Genomic DNA, 25,000 nt, shown 5'->3' with positions numbered 1-25,000 from the left:
GGGTTTTTGCTTGATATTTAATAGGGTTTTTTCTTCCAAGTCCCGTTTTTTCATTTTCTTTTGATTGTATAATCTTTTGTTCTGCATTTTCTATCTTACTTTTTATTTCTATAACTTTCCATGCATCTTTTTTTTCTTTTGCAAGACCTTTTTTCCACTTTCTGATTTTCTGGAACAAGATCCTTCTGTCTCTTGGTATGCATGAATGATGTTTTACTTTTCTTCTTCGGTATATATTTTTTCCATATTTTCTCCATATTTATATATATCTCCGTATTTACCCTTATGTCATCACTTACGAAAATGTTATCCCAATCTTTGTTTAATTCTTCATTAATTTCTGACCATTTTATATTTTTACTGTAGCAAGTTGTATTTTCCATATCCTTCCCACTTTTTCATTTCTTGCTTATCTCTATTTTCACTTGCTTTGGAATGAACGGTGTAATTCTATGACATTATGGTCTGAAATACTCGCATTATAAACTATTATTTCTTTAACATAATTCATCTCGTTCACAAAATACTAGGTCTAAAGTATTTTCCTTTCTTGTTGGCAGGTGATTTATTTGTTGAATGTTGTATTCTAGTAGCATATCTAATAGCTTTTCAAATTGCCTCTTATCTTCTGCACTACTATTACTCTCTTTTTTATATGTATAAGTACAACCACAATCTCCTATTCGTTCTTTCCATTCTACGAAAGGAAAGTTGAAGTCACCAGATAGGAGAATAGTCCAGTCCTTGTGATTTCTACATATATCATCCAATTTTTCAATTATTAAGTCAAACTCTTTAGTATTAGGAGGTCTATATATTACTATGTTCATCAATTTTTCAGATTCAAATTCTAACGCTATTAGTTCACATTCTGAGTTACTATATTTCTCATATATTTTTCCTTGTTTTTTGTCTTTCCCATATATATTGCGGTTCCCCCTTGATTCCTATTTTTTCTATCTGATCTATAAGTTTGGAACCCTTTTATTGATCATCATTCCCAGTCTCTTGGGAATACCAGGTTTCACTATTCATTATATCTATTTTCTTTTCATTTTTGGGGTTAGTTTCTTCTAAGTACTCTATTTTTCTTTTTGAGTTACTCGTAACTAAACCCTGCGCATTCATCACTATGATGGTTTGCGTGTTTCTCCTTCATTTAATACTGGTAGTAATAAGGATTTTCCCATGTCTCTTTCCTGTTCTGGTATGTTGTTCTTTTTTTCATTTCCAGAAATTCTGACATTAAAAAATCCAACTTTTCCATAATATTTGATCTTCCTTCATCATAATTATTCATTTTGTGTCTGAATCTGCATTTTTCTCCGTTTCTGCAATATCCTCTTGCATAATAAATACAGTTATTATCTCTTGAGTAGAATTTCGGAGCTGATGCTTTTGAAATTTTTTGCTGACACCTCTGCAATATCTCATTGGTGTTTGCTTTTCTCTTTTACCTGATATTCTTGATTTCTCTCTTTATTTGTTTCTTTCTTATTTTGGATTTTATTACTTGGTTGGTTATTTATTTGATTATGATTCATGGCTACAGGGTGCATATATTTGCATTTTTTGTCGAACTTACATCCTTTTCCTTCTTTTAGTAGGTTTTTACATATTTTTTGGATGCAGATCTCTGCAATCATCCCCATATCCATCTAAGTATGCACATTTACCATATATTTCATAGTTTTGACATATCTTAGGATGTTTGTAGTAACATCTTTCTCCAAATCTGCAATTCCCTCTTTTCAAAAGGTTGCAGATTTTGTCTTTCTTGTCTATTTTTTCCTCTTTCCCGTCATTGTATAGATCTGGGTAGAGCCTCTTCGGGATTTGCTTTTCTGTTGTCATATCGTAATTTATTTCTTCGTAGGTATGCTGCTTTATTGCCTCATATGTAGTATCAATGAGTATCTCTGCATCCATACTTTTATCTTGTTCTTTGTTTTCCTTATTTTTTTCTGTCATTTCATTTTGTTTACTTCTCTTCCGTTTTCCTCTTCTTCTTTTTCTTCTTCTTCTTCCTCTTCCTCTTCTTCTTCATCCTCAACTATTTTGTACATTCAATCTTGATTTAATAACATTGTCTATCCATGATAGACATGTTGAACAAAAATTCTTGTATCTTTTCTCAAATCTTGTATTACCTCAGCACACTGTGGATGGGTCGGAATGTTGCATGCAGCACATTTTCTGATTAGGTTTTGTGGATTGACTATGCTATACCAAACCTTACACAGTTTGCATGCTTTTGGCATTCTTTTTCCTAATGCATCAATTAGGATATTCACAAGATTCACCTTATTCATTTTCTTTGTCGGAATATGTTGGTTTATGTATATTTTCTTTATGAGTTCTCTTGACCACTTGGATTTATTTGGAACTTCTTCAATTATTTTCAAGATGTTTTCATTAGATTTGTTCCAGTTTGAAGGATTATATCCTTCTAATATAATCTATGAATGCTTTTGTATCTTTTTGGTTAGGACTGTTGCTGATTTCATAGATGAGAAATGCCAGTTCCCTTCCTGCTACCTCATCGTATTGCGAATCTGCTAAACACGCCAAATTACGCCACCTCTTCCCGCAGTTGGAACTTACTGCCATCTTTGTTCTGATTTATAGTATTACACTTGATAAACTAACTTAGAAGACGCTTTATCCTACTATTTTCACACTAATCTTATCACCGATAGTTCACAAACACTTCTAGATATTTCTCAAATTCTAGTCGTATGTTAAACTTGTGATATCTGTTGATTAATCAAAACTTCACGCGGGTACGTCTCACAAGCAAGATGGCTACTACGAGATAAGTATCATAAACTGATAAATAATTGGTCGCTAGATTCATAAATAAAGAAATATGCATCATTGTTATCGAATCACTGCGCAGAAATTGGAGTTGTATAGATTCATAACAATGTCAGCGGCGCTGAATTGTGAGAGAAATTCTAGCAAATATTCCGTCATATTTTTTCGACATTGTTGAAGAAACGCTAACAGCTACGACCCGAAATTCGAAAAGTAAACTCGTAAAAGAATACAAAAAAAAAAAGAACAACAAATATTGAATAGAGTCAGTCGGAAAGAACGCATATAATGCATATTGCACCTGTAACAATTGATGTGTTTTTAACGTTCTTTTCCTGTGTGATTAACGTATGCGTTATTCTGTTATTACTGTATTTATGTACACTAACAATTGATGTGTTTTTTAACTTTTTTTTCTTTCTTTCTTTCTCTTTTTGTTCAGTGTGATTAACGTATACGTTGTTCTGTCATTACTGTATCCATGTATACTACTGCTACTACTTCCCTTTATTATTATTATTATTATTATTATTATTATTATTATTATTAAAAAAAACATAAAACTATGCGAAGAAAATGGCATACAGATAATGAATAAACATAGTTAAATGGACGATCCTTCTGTTGTCCCAAGCCTTATATGCATGTATTGTTTTCCTTTAAACATTTGCGCTTATTATTTATCCAGCAGTCTATTACAGGAGTCTAATTAATCGGTCATTGTCGACCTCCGGGTAGTCAGCAGCATTTGAAATGAAGCTTCATTGTTATGTCCTGATTCATTGCAACATTCCACGACCTTTTTTTTCCCTCATAAATTGACAACAAGTTACGGCAAAATAGCCGGGAACCCATAAATAATTTCAGATAAACATCCATGAAATCTAATAGAATTATTGTTGAGATAAAATGATATACGATTCGAGCGCAGTCCCTCTCTCTCACCATTTCGGATGCGGAATGGTCCCGGAAGTAAATGGTGATCCCTTGGTGCACTCATAAACCCCACCCCCTCCCCTTCCACACACACACACACACACATGCACACAAATGAAGGATAGGGTTGTAAATTATTGACAAAAAAGAAAAAAACAATAGAAGGCTACTGTCGTAAATCACCAATAAAATAATGTACGAATAAGGAAAAATTGAGTCATAAAGTTTACGGTTTAGTGAATGTATTAAAGAGGTATTATTATTATTCAATTATTATACATCAGCCAATGTATATATATACATACACGTATACACACATACATATTGTATATTATAATAAAAATATATATATATATATATATATATATAAGATATCATATATATATATATATATATATATATATATATATATATATATATATATATATATATATATATATATCTATATATATCTATATATATATTATATATATATATATATATATATATATATATATATATATAGATATATATATATATCTATATATATAATATATATATATATATATATATATATATATATATATATATATATAATGTTTTTGTATGACAACTTCATCTCAAAATACTTGCTTATTACCAATTAAGGAACAGCTTCCTGAGCATCTACCTTCTTTAAACAAAAACAAAAAAAGAAAAACAAAACAAAAATGTATGCGCATGCTGATATATAACAAATATTTTCTGTAGAAAATTTTCATCCCAGTCTAATCTAATATATGAATTTTTGACGAAGAATTCGTCGCTAGAACAGATTCCGTATTGATAAATAAAAAAAAATTATAAGTATCATCAGTTTTTTTCTGTTTTTCCCAAATTTATGAATTCCGTCAGTTGGAAGAAAACTCCCGTCAGCAATTTTTTTTTTTTCTTGACATTTGGCCTTAATTTCCTGTCTTCCTGCAGTATCAGTCATTCAGTTGCTTATGTTTAAATCAATCTGTTTTCCTGTGCTAACTATTTTTCTTGTTTATTTTATTTTGCAGGTGTAAATTTTTGTTATTAAAAGAGTCGGTACTGACTGATTCGGTTTTTTTTTGTTTCTTCAAGTGTTGTAGATTTTTTCCGATTTCTAGAAAGAGCGTATTTTATCTTTAAATACCCTTTTTTTTTTTACTTTTTTCATTCTGTTCACAATTAAACGTCTTTTATATTCTTAATACCGGTCAAAATTGCTTTGGATCCCTTCAGTGATCTTGTTAATTAAATCTTTGTGCTTATTTGAATTTTTATTACGTTATCGTTAATAATTAGTTCATTTATTTGTTAAACAAGTGAATCGAGAATTTGTTTCTTTTATGAACTATTTTCATATGTTTGTTTTATTGCATTTTATGCCTTTTATATATAGAAACTAAAATAAAAACAGCTTTCTGAACTGGCAAAAAAAAAAAAAAATCGATGGTTGTCATTTATGTAAAGGTGAATGATTGGGCGATTTAGCTCGAAGGTTTTGAGAAAACAAATTTTAGAATTGTGACGATAATACTGAACTGTGTCCAGTTTATTTATTGTGGGAAAAAAGACCAAATGTTATGGTGATTTTTATGATTTATGCGATGTTGGTGTAATAAACCAGCCTTTCAAGTTGCTCTATATAGGTGCGTGTGTTTATTACACATATGTAATGTTTGTATGTGTATATATATATATATATATATATATATATATATATATATATATATATACTATATATATACGTCTGAACGTATATGTTATATATGCATCTGTGTGCTATATAATATATATATATATATATATATATATATATATATAAAACATAACCCAGATGTATTATATATATATATAATATATTATATATTGTGTATATATATTCTATATATCATATATATATACATCTCATCATATATATATATAGATATATATATATATATATATATATTATATATGTATATATACTCTTGATTTTCAAGAGAATATAACCGTAAATTGGTTTTTATTTCTCGCCTCACTTTGCGTAGGTTAGTCGCTCACTCCCAAGTCTTATAGTGACCAACTGAAATCGAAAATTTATCAACGAATTTTCATATTTTTAAAAAATTCGTTCCAGGTTCCTGGCTATTGAGAACCACATGTAATAACGCATTAACGGATTTTTCTGATTTTTATTTTTCAGAAGTTTGTGGGATCCAGACTCTATGAAACCAACAAAAACAGCCTCTTAAAAAAAAAACCATTCGACAACGTTGGCCATCAGCTACGGATCGATCCACCAAATTTTGGCGACGATCCAGAAACGGATCTGGAAATGAAGAAACGAAGAAGCTGCCCAGCCACTGAAAGGTAAGTGCCAGACTATTATGCAGTTGTCAAGTTTTCTTTTTTTAAATGTACCCTTATCTGCTCGATTCAGATTCAACAAGAGTTAATTCTTGTTGATGTTGTGAGCCATCAGCGTTCCAGAAATGGATTTGAAAATAGGGATGCGAAAACTGCTCAGCCTCTGGAAGGAATATCCCAGGGGACTGTACAGACATAATCACCCATCTTTTTGCTTGCTTGATTCAAACAATATTTCCTGGATTGATTTTAATCTGTAGTTCTCGTTAGCGCATTTTCAAATATGTAGCTATGATTTCCACCATTTCTTCTCTTTCTATTCAATTAAGGAAATATCATGAAGGATTGAAGAGGGGTCTTGCTATCATTCAAAATTCTCTTTGCCACGATTATTTCTCGAAGCTTATCTTAGCTCTGTCAGTTAGGAAATATTGCAAAGATAAATTATTATCGCTGTATATTTATATTCAATTACACACGAACGTTGTTACAAAATTTGTTTTGACTTCGGTTCTCTTTTGTATCATTCTCTCTCGTTTGTTAGTTATGAGGGAAAGTTGATTAATGGCCACTTCTCTGTTGCTTTGATTTTATTTATTTATTGATTTATTATTTTTCTTATTTTGTACATTCCCTTAACAAGTCTGACTACACTGTCAGCTTCAAATTTTATATTTGCTTTTCACATCATCTCTAGCTCATTTTTCACTTGGTAAATCATCTTCCAGTTTTGCCTCTCTCTCTCTCTCTCTCTCTCTCTCTCTCTCTCTCTCTCTCTCTCTCTCGTCCACTTACTCTCTCGTTTGCTAATTGAGGTGAATTAATTAATGGCCACTTCTCTGTTCCTTTGACTTTTTTGTTTTATTTGTACATTTTCTTAAGTCTTTCACTGTCATCTTCAACCTTTTCATTTGTATTTCACACCATCTCTAGCTCATTTTTCACTTGGTAAATCATCTTCCATTTTTGCCACTCTCTCTCTCTCTCTCTCTCTCTCTCTCTCTCTCTAGGGTCCACAGCCAGAGCTCGTGTTGATATAATCAGTTGTTTACTACTTAATGCACTTTGCCTCGGCTCCCCTCTCACAAGTCCTGATCCCCTTTGCACACTCGTCCTTTTTCCTCTCAAAAAGTTCTTCTTCTTTCTGGTTGGGAAATATACAACGCCCCTTACACCTCCTGACACCCCCTTCCCCCTTGCCCCGTCTCCCCTCTCCCTTCGTCCCTTCTGTCACTCCCCTTGCTTTGGGCAGAGAGAGAGAGAGAGAGAGAGAGAGAGGGGGGAAAAATGTAAGACACATGGGAAAGACTTTGACTTCTACTCTTCTCCCTCAAGCAGCTTTACTCGTAATAAGCATTAATGTCTCTCTCTCTCTCTCTCTCTCTCTCTCTCTCTCTCTCTCTCTCTCTCTCATAGGCGATCTGTCAGTCTATTCCCACCTGTCTTATCACTAACATTCTCATTATCTATCCCTAATTCTGCTTGAGTGGGACTCCAGGTCTCTTTCAGTATTCTTCGCATCCCGTTTGTTTATTCGAGCTTCTTCGTGTCTGTTGACGTTGCCAAAGCGTCAACGTTCGACGTCTCTGTCAGTCTGGCATCCCGGCCCTCCCTCCAGCGAGTCTTCTTATCGCAATTATCCATACAGTATTATCTCTTTTATGGGAGAGCTCCTTCGGGATTGTCAAGCCCTTAACTTGGTCTCGCTTTCTTGAGGATCTGATGATGGGTTTTGCTGCGTGTTGTTTTTTGACGGCCCCGATGCTTTTGTTGTTGCTGTCGCTGACGACTCCGTTGTTGTTTTCTCTGATTGCTGCGCTTGTTGTTGGCGTTGAAAGTTTGTAGTTGTTGTGGGTGACGGCTCTGTTGTTGCTTTTGTTGTTGTTGTTCTCTCTGATTGCTCCGTTGTTGTTATTGTTGAAGGTCTGTTGTTGTTGTTATTGTGGGTGACGGCTCCGTTCCTGTTGTTGTTGTTGATTTCATTGTTGTATTGGTCGTTGGAGTTTTTTTTTTTTTTTTTTTTTTTTTTTTTTTTTTAGATGGTGACGGCTCCAATGTTTGCTGTTTGCTTTGTTGGGGTTGGGGGTTGGTGACAGACTTCGTTGTTGTTTCTTTCGTTTGCTTTTTTTTCCGATTCCTCCTTTTTAGCCTCTTTCGCTGTTCCGATCTTTACTTAATTTCTGTAGTTGTTGTTGCTTCGTGGATCTGCTTCTCCTCATCTTGTTGTTCACTGTTTATTTTATCGTTGCTTCTCTTTCTTCTAATGATTTTGCCTCTTCCTCTTCTTGCTGCTTCTTTCTTATTATTATTGTTTCTCGCTTCTTTTCTTTCCTTTGTTGCCGCTTCGTACTTCTCTCATTTATTTCTTCCTTCTCTTTTCGTTACTTTCGTTTTCTGTCGTTTCCTTTTCTTTTTATTTTTTTTTGTTTTCTTTCTTCGCTAGTCGTTTCTTCTTGGTTGTGTTCTTTCTCTTGTCATTTTTGTTCTTTTATCATTGCTTTCTTTTCATTCTTACGGCTCTTACTTTTTCTCTTACAGATCTCGTTGATCTGACTAATATCATTATTCATTTTCGTTCATCATTGTTTTTATCGTTTTTTCGTAATTTTTTATAATTGATTGTGCGTAATTTTGCCAACTGCTCATTGAATTCTTCCATTGTTCATTCCGCTAGGGAAGGGTATATGAGTAAACAAATGCACACAAATATGTATAAACAAATTCTATATATTATATATATATATATATATAGTGTGTGTGGTGTGTGGTGTGTGTGTGTCTGGGTGTATGTATGTATGTATGTATATATTTCATTGTTCATTCCGCCTAGAAAAGGCATGCGTAAACAAATGCACACAAATTTGTATAAACAAATTCTAGTATTATCTATATATATATATATATATATATATATATATATATATATATAGATATATATATATATAATATATATTTGTGTGCATTCGTGCGTGCGCGTTGTGTTTTCTCTCGAGGATATACGGTAGCTATTTTTTTTTATAAATACGCGCAGAGAGAAAAAGTAAACTTCGAAACATTCAGGAATCTTACTTGTACTATTCATAAATTTATGACAATCGTATCCTTCTTAGTACCCCAAAAGTATTTTGTTGACATTTAAGAAAACCCCCAAAAAACAAAAATATATATGAATCGAACAGTATCACTTTACCTGTGAGAGGCTTTCCTGTTTTTCCTCCACCATGACATCAACTCTCGGCCTACTTCAAAACTTCGCCCACATTTAAATTCACCCGAGCGACGCGATTGGTTGATGGCTCGGAAGAATTCCACCAATCACGCAGCCGCTTCTCCCCCAGCCCTGAAATGATGAGGAAATAACGTTATGTCTTAGGAGATGGCATGGCGCTTATCTTTAGTGAAGGAATAAAAGTGACCAGGTTAGCAGTCTCTGATGTTAGGGAAATATATTCTTACTTATTATAAAATGTAGCCCGAGTTTTTGCTGCGACCCTTTGCTGATCTTTTTGGAATAAGTCTTTCGAACAATTTATTTGATATAGGTACGTTTAAGGAAGAAACTAATTTCGTAGACCACTGTGAAACTGATCAAAGTTGAGGTTCATTTGCTTTTGCAACTCTATACAAAAAATTTGCCAAATTTAATTATATATTGTTATTGGTCATTGAACTTCAAAATCGATTTGTTAAAAGAGGGACGCATTTAGAATATGCATTTCATAAATCATTGATGTCAAGGTTGACTAATTTGATGAAACATTACTTCTACCTGCATATATTCTTAACGCAAGAACACTTGCTGAACAAGAACAGCTGTTAAACTGAGTTTTTGAGGGTTTAATATTCAAATCATTAGTAGTGTTGGGCCATTATGCATACTCTCTCTCTCTCTCTCTCTCTCTCTCTCTCTCTCTCTCTCTCTCTCTCTCTCTCTCTCTTGGGGGTTAGTGCCGTCATAGGCAATTACTTAGGGGTCTTTGCATTGTCCCTTCAGCCCCTAGCTGTAACCTTTCATTCCTTTTACTGTACCTCCACTCATTTTCTCTTTTTTCAATCTAACTTCACACCCTCTCAAACTCTCTCTCTCTCTCTCTCTCTCTCTCTCTCTCTCTCTCTCTCTCTCTCTCTCTCTCGGTTTACTTAGTAGATTAAGGTTATGATACTGTAGAAATCGTGACTTAAACCAGAGAAATGACAAATTCCTGACAAGTGAGGCCTGATTTCTGTTAATTTTTCATATCAGCTGCAGACGTCTGTTGGATAACAAAACTATAGCTAATTTAGCTCATTTATTTATCCTCTTGCATTTTTGTATCGGTCTTTATTTCTTAAAAATATAACCGTAGGTAACCAGATGGAAATATGGCAAACTTAAGCTTCAAGAATGATTACGGTGCGATTAATAAGTTTGGAACGAATAGCACAGGATTGTTTTTTTATTAAGTCACTTTGCACAATATTTTCCAAAGAAAAGATGTAGAATCCTTCTACTTCTACAGAAGATCGATGTTGTTGTTTTTTTTTAAAGGTAATAGGACAATTTTAGTAAGCTAAAATTAACGCGTTTAGAACATGAAAATTGCTCATGACATTAGCCTTTACTAGTGGGCGTCTCTCTTACCAATACATATTTTATATTAAAAAGGAAAATTATGGCCTACTTCTAAAAGATAACCAAGTAGGCATGAAACCCTACGTTTCTTGCCCGGTTCCAAGTCACCTATGATGCATTTTCTAGACGAAATCCTCTGTTTATTTAAGGGAATCGAGTATTTTCAACAATAAAATGCAAAAGAAATATATTATTTATACATTACTTATATATTATTTTTCCTTGTCTCGTCTGTGGTTCATTTCTCGAAATCTTCGAATTTTGAAGATGAATTAAAAATCCAAAAACACACTATTCGCGGCTATTTTTTTTACTCGTTTCTGTTATGTCGCTGATACTTTTCTTATAAATGAAATCTCTGATTTTTGGGAAGAAATTATATTTTGATAGAAATAACCAAAAAATTGATTCTAGCTTGCCCATGATGTCTTTGAGTTTTGAATGGAAGAAATGAAGGTGTTGGCAAATTATGTATTATTATTCACATCCATCTTTCAGCTGTGGAAATTGAACACTATTTCCTATAAGTAAATCTTATTCACTTCCATGTCTCACCGGGTTTTGTGTCAACCGTGGTGTTCGAAAACTATAATTTTGAAGAGAATTAATTTTTTTTCTTTGAAAGCGTCCCCATTCAACAGCCCAACTGTCAGATGGAGAGGCGTGACTGCTTCCCCTCCGTTTATTCACCCTCCTCCTCCTCCTCCTCCTCCTCCTCCTCTTCCTGCATTCTTGAACTCCTTCAGCGCTCGTGTTCAGCCAATCTCCCCCATCTTCCACGGCTTTCTTCCTTTTTATCTTCTCCCGATTTTTCGTATTTTTTTCACACTATTTTCTCTCCCCCAAGGCGCATTCCCTATGAAGCAAGTGTCGGGGGTGGGGGCGAGGGGAGGGGGTTAAGCGACGGGGAACACCCCCCCCCAAATAGGGAGGGGGAGAAAGGCAGAGTCAGGTGCGTCGGAAGGATCTCTGATATCATCAATCTCCCCTCTTCCTTCTTCTCTTCTCCCCTGTCTCTCCTCTCCTCCTGCTCCTGCTCCTCCTTCTTCTTCTTCTCCGCCACCTTCTTCAGGATTTGCTTCATCGTCCCCTCGTTCCTTTCACAATCCTTTCGGAACTATTTACGTTGGATAATAATTGTCTTAACGCCTCAATACTTGCTGCTGACGGATTTCGAACTCTGAGAAGCCACTTCGAATTTTTTTGTCTAGGTTGAAATTCATTGATCAGTCTTTAGTTCTCTTCATTTTTGTCGTTAAAGTTGACACTTTTATGCATTCTATAATTCTATTGCATATCAAAAAGGTTAGCTCAAAGTGCTTTCTGTTACATATAAAAAAAGGTTAGCTCAAACGTTGATTCTCACGACAATACTAATGTGCAAAGTTATATTCAATTTAAAGAGTTCACAGGTTAATTGAAGTTGCCTGGAAATCACGTGATATTATCTGATCGAAGAGAAATAAAACAAATTTTAGGAAGCAGTTTCAGGGTCCAGATATATCTTCCTCTTCTACTTCAACTCAAAAAATATATATCAATAATAAAATAATAATAATAATAATAATAATAATAATAATAATAATAATAATAATAATAATAATAATAATAAACAATAAGATTAAAAATTTTTAGCAAGAGGCCAGTGTCCTGCTCTTAAATTTGCGCTACAGTCGGAGTCATCTCTGGCAAAAATTAACACTCAATGTAAAATTGTGAACTACTTTCTAAGGCTCTCAGGAGCCCAGAGAACTCTTCAGAAAATTCGTTTTCTTTCCTTTTTCTTCTTTTCTTGATAATCTTCTTTTTCTTTGCTCCTTTTTTAAAATCTATTACTGTATCTCCTCCTCATCCTCTTTCTTTTTCGCTCTCTCTCATTCACACATATTTATATATTAACACCAAACTCTGTAGAAATTTTATATAAAAATGATACACATAATGAACCAAATCTGAAAAAGCGAGTCGCAGGCAAAATTGATAAACCCAAGACAAAAAAGAAAGAAAGAAAAAAAAAGTCAGTCTTAATGACTAGGTCATATTTTACTCGATGATTTGAAATTTTCAAAGTCGGTGCAGCCAGAGATGGCTCACTATTGCCTTAATTTGAGTTTTAGCGCCAAGTCTATAACCGCCATTATACGAAATTTTTTGGCGCGCATCTCGACCGGCTGAACTCCATCGATCAGTGTGTTTGAAATATGGTTGCTGCTATCGGCATTTCTGTCTGCGTTCGCCCCCTTGAGACTTAAGATTAAAGATCTGAAAGTTTTGTGCTATGATGGCAGAGGGGGCGGGCTGAGGTTTATAAATGTACATATTCGCTTCTGACTTGAGGTGGCTGGATTGAGGGGAGGACCGGGAATCGCTGGATGGTTGTTGGCTTGGTGTTCGGGCTAGAGGGTTCGTTTAGTGTTATATGTATGTATATGTATGTATGTGTGTGTGTATATATATATATATATATATATATATATATATATATATATATATATATATATATCAGAATTCTTTTCATACTGTATTCGAGGTTTATTTTCTTTCTGGTGGTACACATAGGACAAATCATTCTATATACTGTATATGTATATGTATATTCTAGCTATATATATTATATTATAGATATATATATATTTATTTTCTTTCTTTATATATATATATATATATATATATATATATATTATATAATATATATATATATATATATATATATATATAAAGATATATATAATATATTATTTATTTATTTATTGTTTATTTATATAAAAACTTATTAAGCGAAAGAAAGTCATTGGGATAAGTGGAAAACATGACCTTTTTACTACTTCAAATTCAATCCAATTGCCTTGCATATAGTATCAAATAAACCAAATTATGCGGAAGGAAAAGAGGGGGGAGACAGGTAGTTAGGTAAACGACGAGGTCTTTCCTCTGTCTTGTCACCGCTGAAAATATTAAGGATTGTAGTTGAATTGTATATACAATTAGCCCTGTTGATAACGAATTTTGTATGAGAACAGACTCTTATTAGCGATATAAATTATATTAATCATGACCTGTAAACAAAACACAAGCAGCGAATTTGGTTAATGAAATTTTTACTACTCATTAAAAAACTGACTGTGTTAACTTTTTTTTAATGCGCTGGAAGTTAGAAACTTTCCACGTAGAGCAATATTGGTTATGTTATGCAATATACAGCTAATGAACGGAACGTTGTTACAGTCCGCGTTATTCAAAACGCCCTAATTGTGCGGGGGGGGGGGGGGGGGGTGCTGTTGTGTAATTATAGCTTAAATGCGTGCATATCAGTTAAATGGGACAACCGGACAATCACATGTTCTAATTTCGTATAGAAATGCGTAAGTAAATTGCAGAAATGAAGCCGAAAGAGGAAAAAGAAAATTTAACAACTGAGAATTGAAGGAAAGCTAGGATGAAAAACAAGGAAGGAAGAGGAAGAAGAAGAAAAAAGAGGAAGAAAGGGGAACCGCTAGCAATGAAAGCTGTTGCTTTAAACTCCTCCTGACCTTTCAGGCCGCGTTTAATTACGTCCGTGTCTTTAGCTTAATCAAAAAAGTTTTCCAGGAATCCTCTATGTAAAAGTTTTCCACGATAATCTATAATGCATTCGTGTGACCCTTTTTATGAAGGAAAGGGGCCTGCTCCCTCCCCACCACTGACCCTCTGCCCAGATCCTTGACTGGGGCTCGAGAGGAGGGGGGAATCTACATTCTTTCGAGAGGTCGTAGGTGTGCGCGTGTGAGCGGCCCTTTTTTTTTTTTCTTTTTCTTGCTCCACTTTTTACATTATTGTTTACTGTTTTGCGTCCTGTATATCCTTATCCCGTGTAATAAGCATACAATGCTATGCAAACAGTAATTCTAACAGCTGCTAAATATCATAACCTCAAACATCATATGGTTTCCCATTCCACTTTACCTTGGAGATAACTTACACCCAAGGGGGAATTACCCCTGATAGTACTTTCCTGTCAAGTGTGTATTATTTCTAAAATAGGCCACGATTCGAATCCTTGACGGCGCAAAAGCACTTTTTGTTAATTGTAATTCTCCTCTGGTGTAAGTTATGCCAAAAGTATATTGAATTCGGTATTAGATATTCGTGGATATAAATATAAATATGTATATACATATATATATATATATATATATATATATATATATATATATATATATATATATTATACATATTTGTTAGTCTTAAGTATTTTCACCAAAGAGGGTTGTATCCCTAGGTTACACCCTTTCAATTCCTAGCAGGTATTTTCAAGATGAAATTGCTCATCCCTAGCCTTCCACCAACCTAGCTATAGTAGATTCACATCAACAGTGCATTTGATGTCTAGGCCAGTCCCTTACGACGCTCCTGATTGGGCTGTTTGAAAGCCAATCCACAGGGCTGGAAACTCTCGGTCTCTCTCGAGAGAGTTCACATGGGCAGAATATATGTTCCACCTCTCCTGAAAAACGTACCCCTCTGGAGAGGTGGAACATAGAACCTAGCCATGTGAACTCTCGATAAAGACTGAAAGTTTCAGCCCTGCGATTGGCTTATCAACAGCCAACCAGGAGCGTCGTAAGGGACCGGCCTGTACACCAAATGCACGATTGATGTGAATCTACTATAGCTTAATTAATATACTTGAATCCTTACTTAAGGTAGGTACAGATAATAAGATGGATGCCAGAGTAATGTTCTTCTATTGTTCAGAGATGCCTGTAAGCCCTTTCTTTACATATGAGCAATCTGCCCTTCTGTAAAAACACGTCCCAGCTTCAAGAACGTTGTGAGTATCGGTCTGCTAGGTAGTGCGTGAGCGGGAGGTTCGCTTTCTCGGCATCAATCTTCAAAGAGCGCCTTTCTTGTTTTTGCCAGACGTCAACCTCTGGGTAATTTGTTTATAAGTTAAGGTCTTTGTTTGCTTTGCCGGAGCGTCTGCTAGGCTCGGCCCATCTGCCTAGAAAGAGTTTGTGCAACGCTAATGAATCGCTGAATTATGGCCAACTGTCATAATAACGCGATGACGACAGAGTTGCTCCGTCTTCGTGCATGGGTCTGTTACAGGAGAGAGAGAGAGAGAGAGAGAGAGAGAGAGAGAGAGAGAGAGAGAGATGGGGTGGTATATCTTATTCTGGTAAAATATATCGTAAGTAACTGGATATTGACCAATTTTTGGAATACCGTTAATCTTTCGTTCAGTGTATAAAAGCGAAAATCTGCCAATTTTGTTACGGTCACTAGCGAGAAAAGTGGCCTCTATAAAAGGCTGTGCGTATAATTACTTGGGCATCCGTGGGTGGCAGGGTCAAGGGGTATCAACTACACCAACACACACACATAAACACCCACCTTCTTGCAATAAAAGCTGCTAAAGGCAATGAAGATGTAAAATATGAGGAATCATATAAAGCCTACAATATTGGAAGACTTCATTGATGGGGCGAATTTGTTATTGAAAATTGTTCGTTCTCTGTCACTCTTGGAAGGGAAAGCAGTATGGGTATGGTTGAATCTGCCATCTTAACACATTGGATTATTCCGGGGAAGATCATTGACCTGTGCTGTGGTAATTGTTAAAGAAACATTGAGTTTGTTAGAAAAGGAATTAAACTTGGAAATATTTTTTCATTTATCATAGAACCGTCAAAATTCTCTCTCTCTCTCTCTCTCTCTCTCTCTCTCTCTCTCTCTCTCTCTCTCTCTCTCTCAATAAGGAAAATGCTGCGTGGAATTAATATTCCGGGGGCAAACCTTTTCAACACCAAATCTTTACACGTAGAGATTATTATCATTACTATATCTTGCGTATTCACTCCTTCAACTTCGCCTTCTCTCCTTCCTCCATCTTCTCATCCTCATCCTCACATTCTTCTTCCTCCATCTCTTCACCCTCGTTTCTGAATAGGAAAAATGTAAGACTATACATTTATTAGTTTTTCATTCGCCATTCGTGATTTTCTTTTCTTGTCTGGAATATTTAATATCTTGGATTCAGTGGAAATATGGCTCAAGACTATTCATTGTTATAATACTTCTGGCACGTAGCACTTCGTTGAAGAAGATGGCTGATTCTCTCTCTGCGAGTACATGCGCAAAGACGTTTATAATTTTGAAAGTATTAAAAATTTTCCTGGTTTTTATGTGAACAATATCAGTTTTTTTTTTTTAGACATCTATACTCTTCCTTAATCCTAAGTAAGATAGATAGGTTTCTTTTGGTTGAGCTGCCTTACTCTCAACACAAAATATAGGAAAACTTTAAATGTTCGTAAAATTTCTGTCATGTGAAATTACTCTGTGATGAGGATCACAGCGTAAAATTACAATAACTAATCGAAATAAAAAATGATTGTGTTATTTTTTTTTTTAAACGGACTGAAAAGTGCAGATGATCAAAATGTGACGTGAACACGTGTAGGCTATACTTATATAAATGCAAGGGAAAGGAAGGATTCCCACGTAGAAATATTATTCGGAATAAAAATATCACACAGAAAACGTTTAAGGAAAAATAGTTTTGGAATCAAACCGTCGTTAGCAAGAAAATCTTATGGAACTAAACATGGCAGTTATAAGCATCATTCGGAATCAGTCATCCAAAGCAGAAAAATATAGGGTCTAAACATACTAAGCAGAAGGATCTCTCGTCGATCTGAACATACTGAGCTGACTGAAAGAATCAGGAACGAAATGTGCCGAAGTCAAGAAGGAACCTTTTGGAACTAAACACACTAAGCGGAAAAACCTGAGAACCCAAACATGTCAAACAGAAGAGAGAACAGAGGTTATTCGAACGCCATATTCCTCCTCCGTCCTTTAGCTGACATATTTGTCTTGGCGAAGGAACGAGAGGAAAGCTGCTGACTTTAATATCAGTTTAAAACCCATTCTGTCGGGGATGACCTTCCCTTTTGAAACGGCGCCTATTCACAGAATCCCCCCTATTCAACACACTTATTACTTCTTCTGCGTTCTCTCTCTCTCTCTCTCTCTCTCTCTCTCTCTCTCTCTCTCTTCGCACGCCACGTGGAATAAGTGGAAAAAAAACCAGACCTGGAAATATTTTGGAATTTATAATTCATGTATTATTATGTGTTGGTGAATTTAAACTTATTCCTCTCTCTCTCTCTCTCTCTCTCTCTCTCTCTCTCTCTCTCTCTATATATATATAATATATATATATATATATATATATATACACATATATACACATATATACATACTACTATGCATATACATTATGTGTTGTGTATATATATATATATATATATATATATATATATATATATATATATATATGTAGAGAGAGAGAGAGAGAGAGAAATATCATTATAATACACGAGGTACAATGAGCACTCCCCACCCACCACGACCCTCTTAGAAAAATCAGACGATAGCTATGCAATATCATTATAAATTTTTCGCTCATTTTGCAATATCGTCGATCAGGAGGGTCAAGACAATGCCGATCTCATTTACAGTCTGACTGATCTGTTATTGGCTTAGTTTCAAAATTGGATTCGCATAATGAAATTTGCAATTAGCCTGAAGTCAAAAGGCTACAAAAAAAAAGAAAAAAAAAACGAATCGAAGGACGCTGAAAAGATGAAATGTAGAGGGAGTGTGTGTCTTGTTATTTTAGCAAGTTATTGATTTTTTTTTTGTTTGTTTGAGGTCGGTGGAAATTTTAATGACAACTAATGGAATGAAACTGCAAATCTCAGCACACCCATTGCACTCCGAGCACCAGAAACTACATACGTAGCTGCGCGCGCACGCAGTACGTACATTTCCCAATGCTCGTACGTTTAGTAGGCAGTAAATGGCAACGCCTTCTTTCAAAAGGCAAATGTCAGCTGGGTCGAATAGCGTAGTGTCCGTATGTAGCCCATGCCCGAGGAACAAAGAAGGGAGCGGGCTTGGGTATTCGTAGTCATGCCTCGTAAAAGATGGGAGTCAGTAGAAGGGAATAAAATAATTAAGTAACCGTACGGAAGCTGAAACAAGCAAGTGACTTTAGTACTCTGCATACGTTTCGTGAGCTAAATGATTCATCGATTTATAGACTTTGTGTGTTTGCGTGTGTGTGTTTTTTATTTTAAGTTGGTGATTTCTGCAGTCTTGATCACCACACTTCTTTTCTTATGCAATTAAGTGCAGATCTGTACGTCTTATTTCTCTATGGAATTAAGTGGAACTCTCTCGCACATTCTGTGATTTCTTTTTATCAGAATTCTTACAATCCCTCATATGAATGTAACATATATTTATATTCATATGTGGGCGTGCAGGCGTACATATGTCCTTGTATATCTAGTCAACTAATACACAGTTCCTCATTGGACGAGTGGGTTGCGTACTCGCCTATCAATCTGGTAGCCCGAGTTCGCTCCTTGCTGCCGCCAATGCGGAACCAGAGGAATATATTTCTGGTGATTAGAAATTCATTTCTCGATATAATGTGGTTCGGATCCCACACTAAGATGTAGGTCTCCTTGCTAAGTAACCAGTTGCTTCTTACCCACGTAAATAAAAATCTAGCCCTTCGGGCCAGCCCTAGGAGAGCTATTAATCAGCTCAGTGGTCTGGTTAAACTAAGATATACTTTTTCTCAATGAAATTCAGCCCTAGGAGAGCTATTAATCAGCTCAGTGGTCTGGTTAAACCAAGATGTACTTTTTCTCAATGAAATTCAGCCCTAGGAGAGCTGTTAATCATCTCAGTGGTCTGGTTAAACTAAGTTATACTTAACTCATACATAGGCGAGCATGCTTTCGTACTTACCCATGTCACAAAGAATTAGAAATATCACAAAGAATTAGAAAAATCACAAAGAAAAATCCGCGTGATCAATCTGTCTTCACAACAGGATTTCTTTTTTCTAATTCAGAACCGGAATTAAAATAGAATGAAAAGGAAGAAAGTAAGAGAGAGAAAAAAAGGACCGTTTTTAGTCTCCCAAGATGAAACGAGGGATGATGAGCAACGGCTGCTTCCTTATTCATCATCCTTAAAACATATCCAATTTTCACCTGTCATGAGGGACTCTGCGATTATCATGGCTTTGTGATTACTGCAGACTTTGATTATCAGAAGAATTATCTGGCGAATTATTTCTAATGAGGTTTTCCACACTCGTCTCCTTCATTCTAAACCCTCCACCCCACCTTCTACCCCTGTCTTCCACCTTTTTTTTCTCTCTTTTTTTTTAGGTAATTCGTGTAATTTTCATCCTTACAAATTTTGCTCCCACTTTTTCTCCACGGTTTTATTATTTATTCCTCTCTCTCTCTCTCTCTCTCTCTCTCTCTCTCTCTCTCTCTCTCTCTTGTTATTCTTCTGTGTGTCTGTCTTTATTCGGATTATTCCTCAACCCTCTATTTATGGATTACTGTATCTCTCTTAGTACGTATTATACGTCAAATGTCCTTTATTTTTTTTGTGGTAAGTGTAAATTCTGATTATGATTTTTATTCTCTCTCTCTCTCTCTCTCTCTCTCTGCGGTTTGATTTGACATGATGGGTCGGGAATTAATTAGAGAGATACTCATTCACAGGTCGGTCACCAGATGGTGCGTGTGAGCACGAAATGGAAACTGATTTTCTTACGCCTTATTTCTAGTCTGACAACGACATTATAAGCTGCAGTTCTCTGAGCTCAGTGTCTCCTTTATTCATCTGATTTGTTGGTGTGCCTTTGATTAGGCAGTGACGTTTGATAGGAAATAGAGCCATCTGACTGTATCATGGATCCTTAATCACAACCATAAATCTGTAAAATCAGAAGATGACCAGTTAGTATGATTTTCAAACTGTAATGTTCCTCCGTCGCAAACCGTTTTAAATGTCTTTGATTAGATGGTGTATTTTTAAACTGATTGATAAGTATGCTATAAACTCCTTTCCAGTCACGCTGCGAAATTTTTCTTTATTTTTTGCGTTGTTGCTTGATAATAATGGAGACGACACTGGATAATGATTAAATTAATTGTAATTACCTTGTTGTACTTCTTTTATCAACAGTTTATCTTATCACTTTTGGGGCTTAAGGATGACAAATAAGATCATTGCTTCCGCTCTCTCCCTTTTTTTTATGATTTCTTACTAACATATATATATATATATATATATATATATATATATATATTACTAATATTTAGTATATATATATATATATATATTTTATAATACATATATATATATATATATAGTATATCCTATATCTTATATGCCTACATATATATATAGATAATATATTATATATATATGATTATATATATATATATATATATTATATAAAGCTTAAACAAAAAAAGGAACATCTGCCTAATAATACTATATTATATAATATATATATATATATATATATATATATATTATATATATCATATATATATAATGAGTGTATGTGGTGTGGGTGTGTGTATGTGTGTGTGCGTGAAGGAGAGAGAGAGAGAGAGAGAGAGAGAGAGAGAGAGAGAGAGAGAGAGAGAGAGGCGGACACATAATTACCATTTTATTATTCATGTGCACTGTATAACAACAACAACAACAAAAAAGTGGAATCTACATCATTAACGTTATCATAACTGCATATACCGTATAGGAAGAAGTGAGCTCGAGAAAGAAAGAAAAAGAAAGAAAGAGAAAAGGCACATCATTACCATTATCATATTCGCGTGTAGCCAACAACGAGCTCCTCCTTGATTCTCCCCCTCCCCCCACCCTCATACCCCTCTTCAGGATTTGTGAGTTAATGAGTGGGGTCATAATCTCGTCTGGGCCTTGTAAACTTGTGGCCAGGCCGGCCTGGGACGCTGCCGAGGATCTCTCGAAATTAGCTTTGAAATGATAACTCTTCTGGGGTAATGGACACTTTGGCTCCCTCTGCTAAGTTTCCTGTGGGATTCCTCCTCCTACGCGCTAATAGCCGCCGTTTCTCCTTTTCCTTTCAGGACGCGAATTCTCCACTCTCTCTCTCTCTCTCTCTCTCTCTCTCTCTCTCTCTCTCTCTCTCTCTTGTTTCTGCTTCTTCTTTCGCCGTATTGGAGCAACGCTGGGATGTTGTTGTTGTAGTGTAGAAGATTTTTTTTTTTTTTCACTTTCAACTTGTTTTTCATTCCTTTTTATTTCATCTTTCTCCTTTTGCAGGAATAAATACGTGGAACTAGTTTTGTATTGTAGAGGTGAAGTTGTGTTTTGTTTTGCCTCGCTTTTCATTTTAACCTTTTACTTCTGTTTCTTCATCCAGTTCTGCTTTTACCCTCAGTATTGAGGCCTAGGTAGTAGTACTTGTGCTTGGAGGAAAAGGGGTTTTTGTGTTTATTTATTTTTTTCTTGTCTTAAAGCTGGCGTTCTTCCTTTTATTCTTACGTGTGTGGGTACACGGACACACACACACACACACACACACATATATATATGTGTGTGTGTATGTATGTATGTATGGATATGGATATGATGTGTGTGTGTGTGTGTGTGTAAGGTTGAGTGGTGCAATCCTCGGCTGATGTTTCTAGAACAACAACGATCGACTCTGGCGGGGTCATGCCTATACTTAAAGGCTTCCTTGAGAAACCAAAAAGGCGCCAACCCCACCCAAGGGGAATAAGCGAATTTTTAATATACTATATATATATATATATATATATAGTCTGTGTGTGTGTATATATAATTATACATATACGTATATTATATATACTTATATATATGTTTATGTATATATATATATGTATATATGTATATATTATTATTATGTATATATATATATATATATATAATATATATATATTATATATATATATAATATATTATATATTATTTGTGTCCAGGAAATAAGAAAAATAATAATTGCCGTTTTCACGTTGATGTTTGTTTTGCGTTCATTTGCCCAATCTGGATGCGTGTGAATTTATCTTGCACATATTTGTTGGGATATTTAGTTCGTGTTTGATTTTAATTATAGGTATGTGTGTCTGTATGTGTGTTCTTATGCTTGTTTACTTGAGCTTAATTAAGAGCCAGGCCCCGGATTCGTTAGCGTCATTCCTGGTATTGAATACGCAAACCTCTCTACTTCTTCAAACGTGAGCTGTTTTTCCCGTTAGGTGGTGGCTCCAGAGATCAAACAAAATGAAGGTTATATTGCCTTATTCATCCGTCAAATTTATACTGGTGACCAGAAGTGTCCTATAAATGATTAGCAAATAAAAATCTGTAACGCTTACTTGCAAAATGGACCAAACTCCTTTTGGCATCGGAGACATTGTCCCCAAATGAGACAGAGAAGCAGATTTTTGGAGAGCTGCAGCTTAAAGATAATAAGTAAATTTTAAAAAATGGTGGTTGCGTAATAAATAGATTTAAAAAAATGGTGGTTGTATATTATGAAGAGCATAATTTGGGAATTTGTTCACTTTACCAGGGAATATAACATTCAGGACATGGAATGTCGACTGAAATCATAAAGACTGGTGATAACGTGAAAAATAACACTCATTCATGACAGCCATTCAGAAAAATGATCCATATTCTAGTAGCTTGGCCAAACCTAGTGAAAAGGCTTCGAAAATGGAAGATAACAGTTCTGGATAGTTGACGAATATCGTCGTCTGCCACACAGAAAAAAAAACAACTTAGTTTTAAAGTAGAGATAGGAATGATCATATTATCAGAGTTCACACCCAAGATGTTTTTTACTTTTTAGAGGATAAAACTTTTCCGAATATATCCTCGGCATTTAATACTGAAAACATATGACAATAGAATGATGTAATTTATAAGTAAATGTATCATTTTAACGAAGAGTAAAGTTACATGATTATATCTCAGCTCGAAATTCACTGGAATAAGGTGGGAAGGATAAGTAAATGAATATGTCCAAATACTTCATTTTATGAATGTGCCATGCCTCTCAATATCCAGAATAAAAGGTTGTGTCAGACCAACATAAATAAATGAATGATTAGGGAAATAATCTGAACAATGCACGAACATATCAGCCCACTCGAAATTCTTGGTCGCAAGTGAATGAATAAATAGATAGAAAAATTAAAAGAAACAAATGACTTATTCGATAAACAGATAAACAATATGCTAGGGAAAAGAGTCGTGAATGGAATGGTAAAAATTGATAGGGGGAATGAAAAGCTGACGAGAGAGAGAGAGAGAGCATGCTTAGTGCTTCTTCTTGGACGTCTGTATAAGAGGGCGACGACCTTGAGCCAAGGAAAAAATTGGAAAAAAAAAGCCGAAATGGAAATCTCGGATGAATACCAGTCTGGCTGGAAAGTGTATCTCTCTCTCTCTCTCTCTCTCTCCTCTCTCTCTCTCTCTCTCTCTCTCTCTCTCTCGAATCAGAGATGGCTGGAAAGGTTATGATATTCCAGTGTGGCATACATTATACATTTGACATTAGAATTTTATATGATGGAAGGTAAAGAGGACAAGCATATTGCATTATGTATGACATTACATAGGAACTCCATTCCTTTAACAGGGATCATTTATATATTTTAGGAAATATACATCATCATTTTTTTCCATTTCCTTTTAATGCTGTATCCCTACAGCTCCCAAGAACGCCGAGGGGATATTTCTTGGTAACATGTATATCATTTAGAGCTCAAGATTTGGGCTGCCTTGCCTTACTGTACTTGCCCTTTATACATATACATACATACATATATGTATGCATAGGTGTGTGTGTACAAGCATATAATATTTATATGTGTGTGTGTATATGTATATTTGTGCATGAATGTCTTTATGTAAACATATGTGTATATGAGGGAATATTTTCAAGATGCCTTTCCCCTTTCATTATTGAATTTCTTGTAGCTTTTCTCGAGTCCCTCAAACATTTTCCCTTCCCGTCCGAACTTTCGCTAACGACCCCTTTTTCCTCCTTTGCAGGAGCAGCTCCTTTTCCTTATCATGCAATGGGCCGCATTATTCTTTCGAGAGACCTTAAACAAATTCTTTGTGAATTTTCCTTTTCCTTCTCAAAACTGCCTCCTCCTTCTCATTCTCCTTCTCTCGCGAGTTTCGTTCCCGGATCTCTTTTGGTAGACTCGTGTTACCTTTCGCTTTTCAGGACGGGGCGAGGAAGAAAGGTCTTTCGCTCTGTCCTTCTTTATTCCTTGTGATCATTACTGTCGTCTGTTTTCACGGAATACTCCAGAACCCTGCCCACCGAGTGTTTCCTTTTGTATGACGCTTTGTCTACTCGGAGAGACCGTCGAAATGGACGGTTGCCTCCGTCAGAAACAA

The 25,000-nt window shown here is 35.2% G+C and overlaps 1 protein-coding gene across 5 annotated transcripts in view; it reads left to right on the top strand.

Annotated features, from left to right (window-relative positions):
- The window catches only part of LOC135202253 (uncharacterized), a 1,045,919-nt gene that overhangs the window by 33,538 nt on the left and 987,381 nt on the right, over positions 1–25,000 (top strand). For 4 of the 5 annotated variants that reach the window (XM_064231542.1, XM_064231547.1, XM_064231544.1 and 1 more), the window contains exon 2: positions 5,930–6,096. The gene's annotated coding sequence lies outside the window, so the exon portion shown is untranslated. Of the gene's footprint in view, positions 1–5,719; positions 6,097–25,000 lie in introns of those variants that run through there. The other variant, XM_064231541.1, reaches the window with a different exon arrangement.

Source organism: Macrobrachium nipponense, chromosome 30, assembly GCF_015104395.2.
Source record: "Macrobrachium nipponense isolate FS-2020 chromosome 30, ASM1510439v2, whole genome shotgun sequence".
NCBI lineage: Eukaryota > Metazoa > Arthropoda > Malacostraca > Decapoda > Palaemonidae > Macrobrachium > Macrobrachium nipponense.
This window is presented reverse-complemented; position numbering and strand designations above follow the sequence as displayed.